Source organism: Rutidosis leptorrhynchoides, chromosome 6, assembly GCF_046630445.1.
Source record: "Rutidosis leptorrhynchoides isolate AG116_Rl617_1_P2 chromosome 6, CSIRO_AGI_Rlap_v1, whole genome shotgun sequence".
Lineage (NCBI taxonomy): Eukaryota > Viridiplantae > Streptophyta > Magnoliopsida > Asterales > Asteraceae > Rutidosis > Rutidosis leptorrhynchoides.
The window spans coordinates 359,510,997-359,522,168 of record NC_092338.1 but is presented as its reverse complement, the minus strand read 5'-3'; the positions used below and the strand labels follow the sequence as shown (position 1 = coordinate 359,522,168).

At 37.2% G+C, this 11,172-nt stretch overlaps 1 non-coding gene across 1 annotated transcript; it reads left to right on the top strand.

Moving 5' to 3' along the window:
• Positions 1-3,527: 3,527 nt before the first annotated feature.
• On the top strand, positions 3,528-3,634 carry LOC139856315 (small nucleolar RNA R71). The gene has a single exon (XR_011761804.1). It is a non-coding gene; the product is annotated as a small nucleolar RNA R71 (small nucleolar RNA).
• Positions 3,635-11,172: the final 7,538 nt, after the last annotated feature.

Here is an 11,172-nt window from a genome sequence, read left to right as displayed (position 1 = left end):
ATCTCAGCTTTATAGGTCATTTGTCAATGATGGGAAAGGAATTTTAGAGTGGTAGTGAAGTTGTTTTTGAGGGGGTGAGATAAAGGGTAATGAAGTCTTTATACAGACTTTTATTCGGATATATATGAGTGCTGAAGTATTTTGAGAAGCACTTTGGAACTTTTCTTCAATTGATAATCATTTTCGGTCGAGTTCTCTTCGTCGTTTCTCTTTATATAGTTCTGCTCCTCTTTTCAGAACTTGAAATCATTCAAAAAAAAAAATTTTTTTTTGGAGACTTCATCTCGAGAAACTTTTTGCCGGGAAAATTTTTCAAGACCTTTGCCATGATACTTGGGAGGTTTATAACATCGAGTTTTCGGAAGGAATCTCATTTTCTGGAATTTTCGAGAAATAGTGATGTGGATGTGGTGGTGGAGTAGAAGTAGTGGAGGTGCGGAAGGTTTATGTTTGACAAATGGCTAGCTATTTTGATTACAACCGAATCACGTTTCGCTGCTTGGAGATGTAGATCTAAAGCAAGTTCTGATTCCGAGCACAAACATCGGCACTCTCAACGAAAAATAGTGAAGCATTAAAGATGAATGCTGGTCTTATTTGGGGTGCCTCACCATAATCAATTTAGGTCGATAATGCCTTAGTCATGCAATGCTCTATTAGAGATTTCAATCTAACAAGATTTCCACCTTACTTAAGTCTTATTTTTATGGACAAACGTTTCCGGTTTTCAAAAATACTCTTTCGAAAAGGGTTTCTTTTGCAAAAATTTTGAAATTTGGCTTAAGGACTTGAAATCTTCGTAATGGGTTATTATAATACAGCATAAAAAGATACCAACATCCCACACTTAGACGAACATTGTCCTCAATGTTCTTAATGTATCCCACACTTGGAGATTTTGGAGTATTTGTCTAGTGCTTTTATTGGGTGTTATCCCACACTTAGTGATAAGCTAGGATGTGGCATAGTTTGAATCTTGAGCTAGTAGTGAGAAGAAAGAAAAACCCCTAGCAGATGCGGCTGGTTTCTAATCCTCACATCTTTATCGGCTCATTTATCGTCCTTTATTCTTCTACTCTACTTTATTGCACGGGTTGCCTCCCGAGAAGCGCTTTTGTTTAAGGTCGTTGGCTCGACCATAGTGATGCTTCAAAAAGCAAACATTCCTCGCTGATGGTTGTGATCTTGGTCTTCTCGAGGGAATGTGAGTCTTGGTGGATAAATCCTGAGAAAGTGTCGGACCAATAGTGGTAACAGATCCGGTACTTCTCTTGAAGATCTTCTGAAAGATAAGTAGTGCGCAGTTTCGGCTCTTGATAAGTCTTGAAGTTCGATGAGGATATGATCCACAGCTCTGCTGGTTGACCCATGAATGTCAATCATAGAAGCAGTGCTGGTGTTGATGATTTCTCTGATGTGATGCTCATTTCGGAGGTCTTCAAACAATGTCAGAAACTGTATCTGCGTATGTGGATATAACCGAAATTCAATCTGAGGAAGAGTTCAGCTCCCCTTGACCTGGTTCGGTTAGGGAGTGCGAGTTATTCAGAATGTCTTCATGTTGTTCTTCCTCGTCATCATCGGTATCTTGTTCCTCTGAGGATGCGTCTGATGAACGGGTTTTTTCAGTATTCTGATTCTCCACTTTGATACTTGCAGGATCAATTTCTACATCCTTAACCTCAGCCTTATCGGTCTTCTTCTTAAAAAGAATGATTAAACTGTGATCTGCCGTCTCAAGCCTCATTATTTCTTCATGACGCTCAGTGCTTGGAGCGGGTATTGTTGCAGTTTCTTTTACATCTTCCATTTCCTCTTCCTCTTCAGATTCCTCCTCTTCCTCTATTTCTTCGCTAGAATCCTCTTCTTCCATTTCTGGGTCGTCTACAGACTGTGATTTGACACCCATCTCGACATCATCGGCTGGTGGTGAAGACTCGTCATTGGAAGTGATCTGTCTGGTGGAAATAGCAAACATCTCTGCCTGTCCAGAAAGATCGGCTGTTCGGTCAATTTTGAAGGTAACGCTCTCCCCATGTGATCGTAAGATCAAGGTTTGATTGTACACATCAATGACAGTCCTAGCCGTATTCATGAAAGGTCTTCCTAACACTATTGGTGTGTGTGTAGGTCTTCCTTGATATCCATTACTATGAAATCCGTAGGATACAAGAATTTGTCGACTTTCACCAAGACATTCTTAACTATGCCCTTAGGATCTCGAATTGTATGATCGGCAAGTTGGATTGTCATTTTGGTTGGTGATAAGTCTCCTAACTCTAATCTCTTATAGAGAGAGTAGGGTATTAGGTTGATACTTGCTCCTAAATCTGCTAACGCATGAATGGTTCCAGATTGGTAGATTGAACACGGAAAAACGAATCGGCCCGTATCTCCTAGCTTTGGTGGTAGAGAGTTTCTGAGTAATGCAGAGCATTCTTCACTCAGTGGATTTTTGTTAGAGTCTGGTATCCTCTCCTTTGTAGAAAGAAGCCTTCGAATGTATCTCTTCTGGTTGGGAACTTTGGACATGGTGTCCAGGAATCTTCCATCAAGTTTGAAGGAATTGAGATTGGATGGTTCTTCTTGTAGCCTTCCAGGTTAAGGTACGCGAACTAGAGTTTCAGGAGTCAGTTCTGAGTATATGTTGATTTGTTCTTGAGCCTAGTTGACCTTCTCTGCGGTTCTTCCTCTGGGATTACGGAATCCATTTTTTTTGCTTCTTCTATGTGGGGATTTTGGATAGTATTACTTGGCAATCTTCCCTGCGGTCGGGTTTCAAGGCGTTGTGATAACTGTCCGAGCTGCGTTTCCAAACTTTTGAGTAGAGCCAATTGATTTCTCATTAGTATCTCCGTCTAATCTTGTCTGGTTGCAGTTCTCTGATTTAACTGTTGTTGCCCTTGAATGAACTGAGTTAACTGATCATCAGCTCCGAGAGTGGGGTTAGTTGCTTTTGTAATCTGGGTGGTAGGGGAATTTTCCTCAACTGGGGGACCAGTGAGTGGAAGTGGTTGATCGTAGGTCAATTGAGATTGTTGGGCTGGATAAGGTGGATAGCGATAGCGAAAAGGTTGATTGCGTCGCTGAAATTGATTAACCCTAGGTGGTTGATTGAATCCAGGATTTGGTGGACGAGCTGGGTATTGGACGTAACAGACTGAACCGTCAGGGTTTTCGTACTCAACTTGATATTCTTCAGCAGGTTGCGGGTTGGTACAATTAACACAAGCCTGAGCTTGGTTAACCTGCTGCGGCTGCGTCTTCAGTTCTCCGAGTTGTTTAGCAAGAGATTCCATCTTATCCGTGAGGGATTTGATGGCCTCCGTTTGATTGTTAAGTGAAGAGAGTGGGGCAGATGATGAAGCTGCTTCACCACTGTTCCAGTCATGATGATGCATTGTCATGTTCTTGAGGCTTCGTCTGCGGTTTGGTTCATCAGATTCCCTTGAGCTGCTGCATCGATCATCGTCCTATGATTTACCGTAAGATCATTGTAGAAGGTACAGATTTGGGCTGACCGTTCTATCCGGTGATTAGGGCATTTCTTCAGCAGGGTTTTGAATCGCTCACATGCAGTGTAAAGAGATTCATCATAACTTTGTTTGAAGTTAATGATGTCATTCTTCAGTTTTATTTGTTTAGAATGAGGGAAATATTTGGTTAGGAATTTAGTAGCCATCTCCGTCCATGACGTGATGGAATCTTTTTCCAGTCCTTCGAACCAAGTTTGAGCATGATGAGTGAGAGAATAGGGGAACAAGTATAGCCAGACTATATCTTGTCCTATCCCTGGCTGTTTGTAGGAGTTCGAAAGAGATATGAATTTATCAAGGTGAGAACTAGGATCGTCATTCGGTAATCCATGAAACTGACAGCTATTCTGAATGAGCTAGATGATGTGATGTTTTAACTCGAACGAGTGTCCTTGAATCTCTGGAAATCTGATTGGTCCTCCTCGACCTTCAATCGAGGGTTTGGTATTTTCTGCTAAAGTAACGCGTAACGCCATTTGATTTCTGATTCATGCGTCCTTGCGTGCTTTAGAGATTATTGCGTCTGAATCAGGTACGAATAACAACGGCCCTGGTCTAGATCAGGTTTGGGTCATACACTAGGTATGCCTTTTTGTTTTTAATTCTTCGCAAATAAACTAAATTATAATAAGCTAAACTAATCTAAAGTAATCTAATCCAGGGTAATCTAATTCTAAGGTAATCTAATTTAATCTAATTTTAATCTAAGGTAATCTAAGGTAGTCTAATTTAATTAACTAACTATCCTACGGTGAAATATGTTTTTGGTTCTGGCTACTGATTCCCTGGTATTTCAGTAATAGAGCTCCGCACGAACTACTCAACAAACCAAGTGGCCAGGCCAACTACGGAGAGGCAGGATCCTTTTGGTCCCAATATAATTGGCGACTGTTTGGAAAATCCAATAACCAAGTCCGTGTATAATTGTCTTTCTTAGACACCACTAAATGCTTGTGAATAAGTTTGATAGAGAGCAGTATTGCCTGATACCAGTTCCCCGGCAGCGGCACAAAAAACTCTACTCCTCTTGTGATATGGCCGAAACGGACGGTTTTTATTCGCGCGGTGTCGTCAGGCCGCGGCTCGCCAGGATCAGCCACTCGTGGGAGGAGGGTACTATTTTAAATTAGCGGGGCCTAAATCTTACTACTCCATATCAGTAAGGGAAGTATGACCTAGAGTCGTATTTTTGAGATATCAGTATAATCGAACCTATATTTAAGCCTAAGATAGTTAGGGAGTAGTGAATATTTATTTTTGGGATTTTCTAATTTAATAAGACAGATAAAGTAAATGCGATAAAATTCGTAATTCAGATAAGGTTAAAGTGAGTGCATACTATGACTTCATCAGTTATTCTGCCGAGATTATGGAATGCTGGCTCATGAATAGGCAGAGGCCCTGTATCCATTACACTGGTCCTAAACGCCCCTGTCAATAGACATGTCACTGGGTACTGCATTAGGCTTGAAGATTCTGAATAGACAGCAACGTCCCTTACCCCCGACGCCCGTGCAGTCTGACTACAGGAATACACGTTCAGACAGCTCATCCAATTGAGCGACTCGGTTGGGTGACGTATTAACATTCCAAAATGGTCTAAACTTTCTTAAGCATAATAGAATACATGGTTTGCCGTATCCGAGAGACGTGATGCGTTTCAATGCTTTCGTTAATGATTGGTAAAAGATAGTTAGGCCCTTAAAAAGAGTTCAACCATAAAGAACACCAAGGCCAAGTCAAGGTGACTTCCATGAACACGTTCAGTTATCCTAACGGTCCAATTCTTTATGTGTCTAAACAAACAGTTCCTTAATTAACTAATAATCCCTCAAGCGGGATGCAATGCTTGAGACCGCATTATGGTGCAGTGTACTGATCAACACTAACCGGGTTCCATGGCTTTACTTAGCAGAGGTACAGCTTACAAAAACCGTTGTGCTTTAGCGTGCACGTACGAAGTTTATATGCTTGGTGACTACACTAGCATGGTCTAGGACTGACAATGTACTAAGGGTCTAGTCAGATGTCTCACTACGAAAGAGTCCTCAGTCGGAATCCAAGGCTCGACAGACTTAATACAACAGGTGTGTCTCGGTCGATCTTACATTGTATTCGATAGACTTCTCTTACCAAGGGGTGACATAGATAGTGTACTCTGAATCGGGGTTCGCGACTTCCCAATAACAGAACCTATAACTATGTTCTATTAGTTAGAAAAGCGATTGAGTTTAAAGCATAATCGGAAAGCATTTCAACAGCATACACAGACCATAATATTATTTCGGCATTATAACTGCTTACATCATAGCGTACACTAAAGATAATTACTCGCTAATCATGGCAACAATATCATAAAACATTATATAAGATAAAGGATAGAAGTACCAGTATATTAAACGAGTTCCGAATATAAAAGTGACAACTTCAAGACTCCAGACCGCTCCTAATACAATCTTCAGCGTTCTTCTCCAGGTACTAGGTTTCCCGCACAGAGTCGAAGGCCTTGAGAGTATGACTAATATTGTACAAAAGAGAGAAAGAAGTGAATTGAAGTGTGAGTTGGAATGAATGACAAATACCCTTTAAATAGACTAGGATTTTGCCAAAATTCGGCTGGCAGGCCGTATGGTGGCCCGTATTTGGCAGCCCATTTGACTGGCATCCCGTTTCTTGGGGGCATTTGCTGGGCCGTTTGGCAGGCCGTACTCCATACTGGCAGGCCGTATGGCAGGCCGTATGGCAGGCCGTTTCTGATGCTGGTCAGCCTTGATTCCCTGGATCGTAACTTGATTTCTTGTCTTTCATCATTTTTGCTCTAGAATCTTCGTTTTAGCTCCGATTCTCTTGATTCTTTTTGCACCGCCTTCGTAATTACTTGTTCTTTAATTCTAACCGACGAAGTAGGTATTTTTCTGACAAAGGTCAAATGTTTCTTGTTTTTGGGGCTTAATCCCGGGGTGAAAACGTGACATTTTAGCCGATATCAACCACCAACAACAACCGCATCGCAAACCTCAACTTCACAATCCGTCCCACATGCATCAACGTCACACACACCATAGATACCAAGGAGTACCAACAACAACCAACGATGAAGTATCGATTCATAACTTTATCGGAGAAATATTCTTCGGTGATTATGTAATCTCTAAAGTTTTAGAGATTATTTATTCAAGTCATAGCCGTAAACCAAGATGAATGGATGGATAGAAGTGATACAGGGAAGAATAGAAACCCTGACAAGGATAGTGCACGAATTACAAGCTAGACTTGTTTACCAGCAGCATCAACAGTACCACCAGCATCACCGTCAGTATTACCAACGCCAGCAACATCTGTAACACTATAAGCTCCATCAATTACATAACCACTAACGATATTAACAACACAATCACCAATAGGTATATCGAAATAATGAGTTATGAAGTATTAACTCATTTCCACTGAAGGATTTATATGTATATCTTATATATATAAATTTTTAAACCATAATAAATATTTTCGTACTACGCTATTATGTGTGAATCTTAACTACTCGGTTAATTCATATTACTAATATGCTATGATATACATCCTTTGTCAGCAATTTAACCACCGTTAACTACAATCTCTATCTCAATTCAATAAATTTCATGTCATAATAAACCAGGTGTACTATTCAAATACATGTTTGATATTACACTTTCATTTTCACTGTACTCGGAACTTTCTAGAAAACATCATTCGTACCTTGCGAAGTTCACAAGAATTCCACAAACACCAACATCATGAATCAACAAATAATGAAGTATTGATTCATAATTTCAATTATATTGAAGAAATACTCCGTAAAAGTTATGTAATTTCTAAAGTTTTAGGAATCATTCAATTCTAGTTTCAACCGTAAATTAAATGAGTTCAATTTAATATTAACTCATTAAATCTATATTACATCTAAAGAAAATATACACATATATATTTTCATAAAGACTGTAATAAAATTTTTTTGTACAAAATATTAATTGTGAAATTTTTTTTAACGGGTAGGTAATACCCGAGATATATATAAATTCACAATTTATATGTTACATTATTCGAATCTGATTCCACAATCATCAACTATACTCACTACTTTCACAACAGTATACATTCTTTTAATAGAAATCAAAACAACCGTATTCAATCAACTCCAATTACTGATTTTGAAATTTTGATTTGAGATATAACCAGTACCATCACTCTTAGATCCTTACATCTTTTAAAGCTATACTTTGACTTGAAAACTGTGCTAGAACATCATGTGTATATTAACGATTACAATCTACGTTCAAACCCTTCGAAATTCCCGAAGACACTTCAAATAATGAACAATCGAGATGATGATCCAATCACATGTTAACCACAGTCATGCATCTGAAAAACTCTCGAAACCAAAGTCATAGTTTGCGACGATCGCTCTAAATCCATATGGACGAACACGTCATTCATTGATTTCATTGCGAGGTATTTGACCTCTATATGATACGTTTTGTAAACATTTCATTCTTTTGAAAAGGCACACCGTAAATGAATATTTAAATCAAAGGTTTTCGACATCTGATGATTTCTACATATAGACAATCACCGTATATAATAGTTTACAATAGTACTTCCGTTGACAATGCAGTCAAAATAAGGTACATGATGATGAATTGGTGAATGCAACGTTTTCTTGAAAAATATGCCATATAAGACTCCATGCACATAGCTTGTCTATCATATAAGCAAACAGCGGAAGACTTCTAGGGAACCTGAGAATAAACATGCTAACAAGTGTCAACACAAAGGTTGGTGAGTTCATAGTTTGTATGTTTCGCATAATCTGTATATAAAGATGGATCACAAGATTTTAGTTGTTTCATCCAGAAACGTTTATCAAAATATTCTACGAAATTGAGCACCCTGGTAACTAAACTTAACGTATATATAATTTGTACCCTTTGTATAATCATCTTAATAATACACGCAAACCAACGTGTATACATCCATAAAAAGGCTAGTGCTCTAGCTCGGACGGGGATATCAAGCCCTATGGATCCATATACTACTACTCGCGCCCACCAGTTCTTATAACTGGCAGTTAACAGTTACCAAAGCTAAGGGACTTTCGGTTCAAACTCAGTGTAGAATTTAGTATGTTCTTGTATCCATTGCGTTTAAAATAAAATGCATGTATTCTCAGCCCAAAAATATATATTGCAAAATCAATTAAAAAGGGATCAATGAAACTCACCTTAGCAGCACATAAAGTTGTTCATCGTAATGTGACCGAAACTCGGTATATCAAATAATCGTAGATCTCAACCTAGAGAACATATGTTGGTCAATAAATGTCTATCAAGCTAGGTCAGGTCATAGTGTATCACAATCCTAATGCTCGAAATTGTCATACAAAAGTTATTCAAAGTTGTTTCAAAAAGTCAATTTTGACAATAGTTCAACAAACGAGACGTACCTTATATAAGGATTCATTTACTCGGTTGGTAATATTCAAAAATCCATTTTATCAATCTCGTAAACAAGTTGTTTAAGTATTAATTGCAGATTCAAAAAGCAATTCCAATTAATGTCAATTATAATTCAGTTGACCATATCTTTTGATTCGTTCCTCGAAACTATTTGATATCTAAATGAAAAGTTATTGATTTTTCGCCAGCTTTCCGAAAACATGTATATCATATACCTTTTACCCGTAATATATGTATTTAATTCGTGATTTATTATAAACTGTTTAACGATGAAATTTAGCATACAAGCATATATAAATATATACACCCGAGCACTAGTATGTATACACTATTAATTTATAAAATATAAAATATAAATGCTTACGTATTAATATTGAGATTCAATATTGTAGAAAAGTACGTAGACGTAATGGAGATGATAAACACTAGATTTGATTCACAAATATACCCCCGAACATTACCCATAACCTCCTTAGCAATAACCCATAATTTCCTTAGCTCTATCCCGCTCGAAAACATATTTTGAAAGTGACAAGCTCTTGACCTCGTCGTAGTATTTTATGTATAATACTAATTAATAATACTACTACTAATAATATTAAGATTAATAATAATATTAATCTTAATAATAATAATAATAATAATAATAATAATAATAATAATATAATAATAATAATAAAAATAATAATAATAATAATAATAATAATAAATATAAATATAAATATAAATATAATATATATTGAGAGATAGATGCGAGATAGATGGATACAGAGAAACAGAAACGTTCGATATTTATAGGACCAGACCTGTCCCACCTGCCCATGCGATCGCATGAGTTTTCAGTGTTTTTGCCATGCGATCGCATGGCCGCCTTTTCCGTTTTTGTTTGCTAGTTCATCGACATCAAATAGTATAGCAATGTAGCAAAGTACGGTTTCACTGTAGCAAATAGTGTTTTACTATAGCAAATAGTGTTTTACTGTAGCAAAGTCATTTTTACTGTAGCAAATAATGTTTTACTGTAGGAAAGTCATTTTTACTTGTACATATATATATATATACATACATATAATTGTTCATGAATTGTCGAGAGTAGTCAAAGGTAATTGTATATATGAAACAGTTCTAAAATTTTGAGACTCAATCTAACCGACTTTGCTTATCGTGTCGAAAACATTAAATCATTTAAAGATAAAGTTTAAATTTGGTCAGAAATTTCTGGGTCATCACATAGTTTAACACGTATCCGTGTCAGACCCTTTGGCATTTATTAGCTAAAATAACTTTTCGATCTCTTTTCAAAATAGACAGTTTTGTCACAGATCCAGCAAGACAACTTCGACATTTCAGTCGAAACAGTCTTATTATAACCTTGATATATACGTTGCCCTTTCGCCATTGTTACTGGGGAACCGTTTATATTCCACTACATTAGCAGTAAACTTACCAGCAACTTCATTGATCTTTGACTTTTCGAAAAATCTTTATATTCATTGAAACCCCATCATTTACTCATCTGCATCTTGTAACGGGAATTCCTATATGAATCGTCGGGAATTAGCAATCAGTATTTTGAAATCTTGCAGCATGTCTACGTAAACAGTTATATGTGTACATATAACATCTATCTCCTGGACTTACATACTTCGAATGTGAAGTTTCTGAAAAACACCCTAAACTGTGAACTAGTTCGCGAAAATTTGAAAAATGCTGATGAAGCAGCAAAAATTGTAAACGACCTTAACAGTAAAAAGTTTGATGATAAAGAATAGTGTGTTGGCAAAGCTCAGAAAAAGAGAAGGTTTGTATTGAGCCAGGTATGAAAGAGGCTGTGGACAAATCACAAGGACTAAATCTTCCTTCAAAGAATCCAAATGATTCAGTGTCTGCTGAAGCCTTAAATGAATACCTTGCTCCTTACTCTAAAACCCTTACAGACAATATTCTTCATCATCCTCTTATCTTAAATATTCTAAGATATCATCATATCTTTCATTATAAATATCCTCGATATTTCTGAAGATATTTTTATAACTATTCTTATCTGAAATCATTTCGCTCTATCTGTGTTACATCATAAAAGAAACTATTTTAGTTTCTAAATTTTGAAACCTTCGAGTTTGAAGTATGAATTTTTTGAAGTAGTG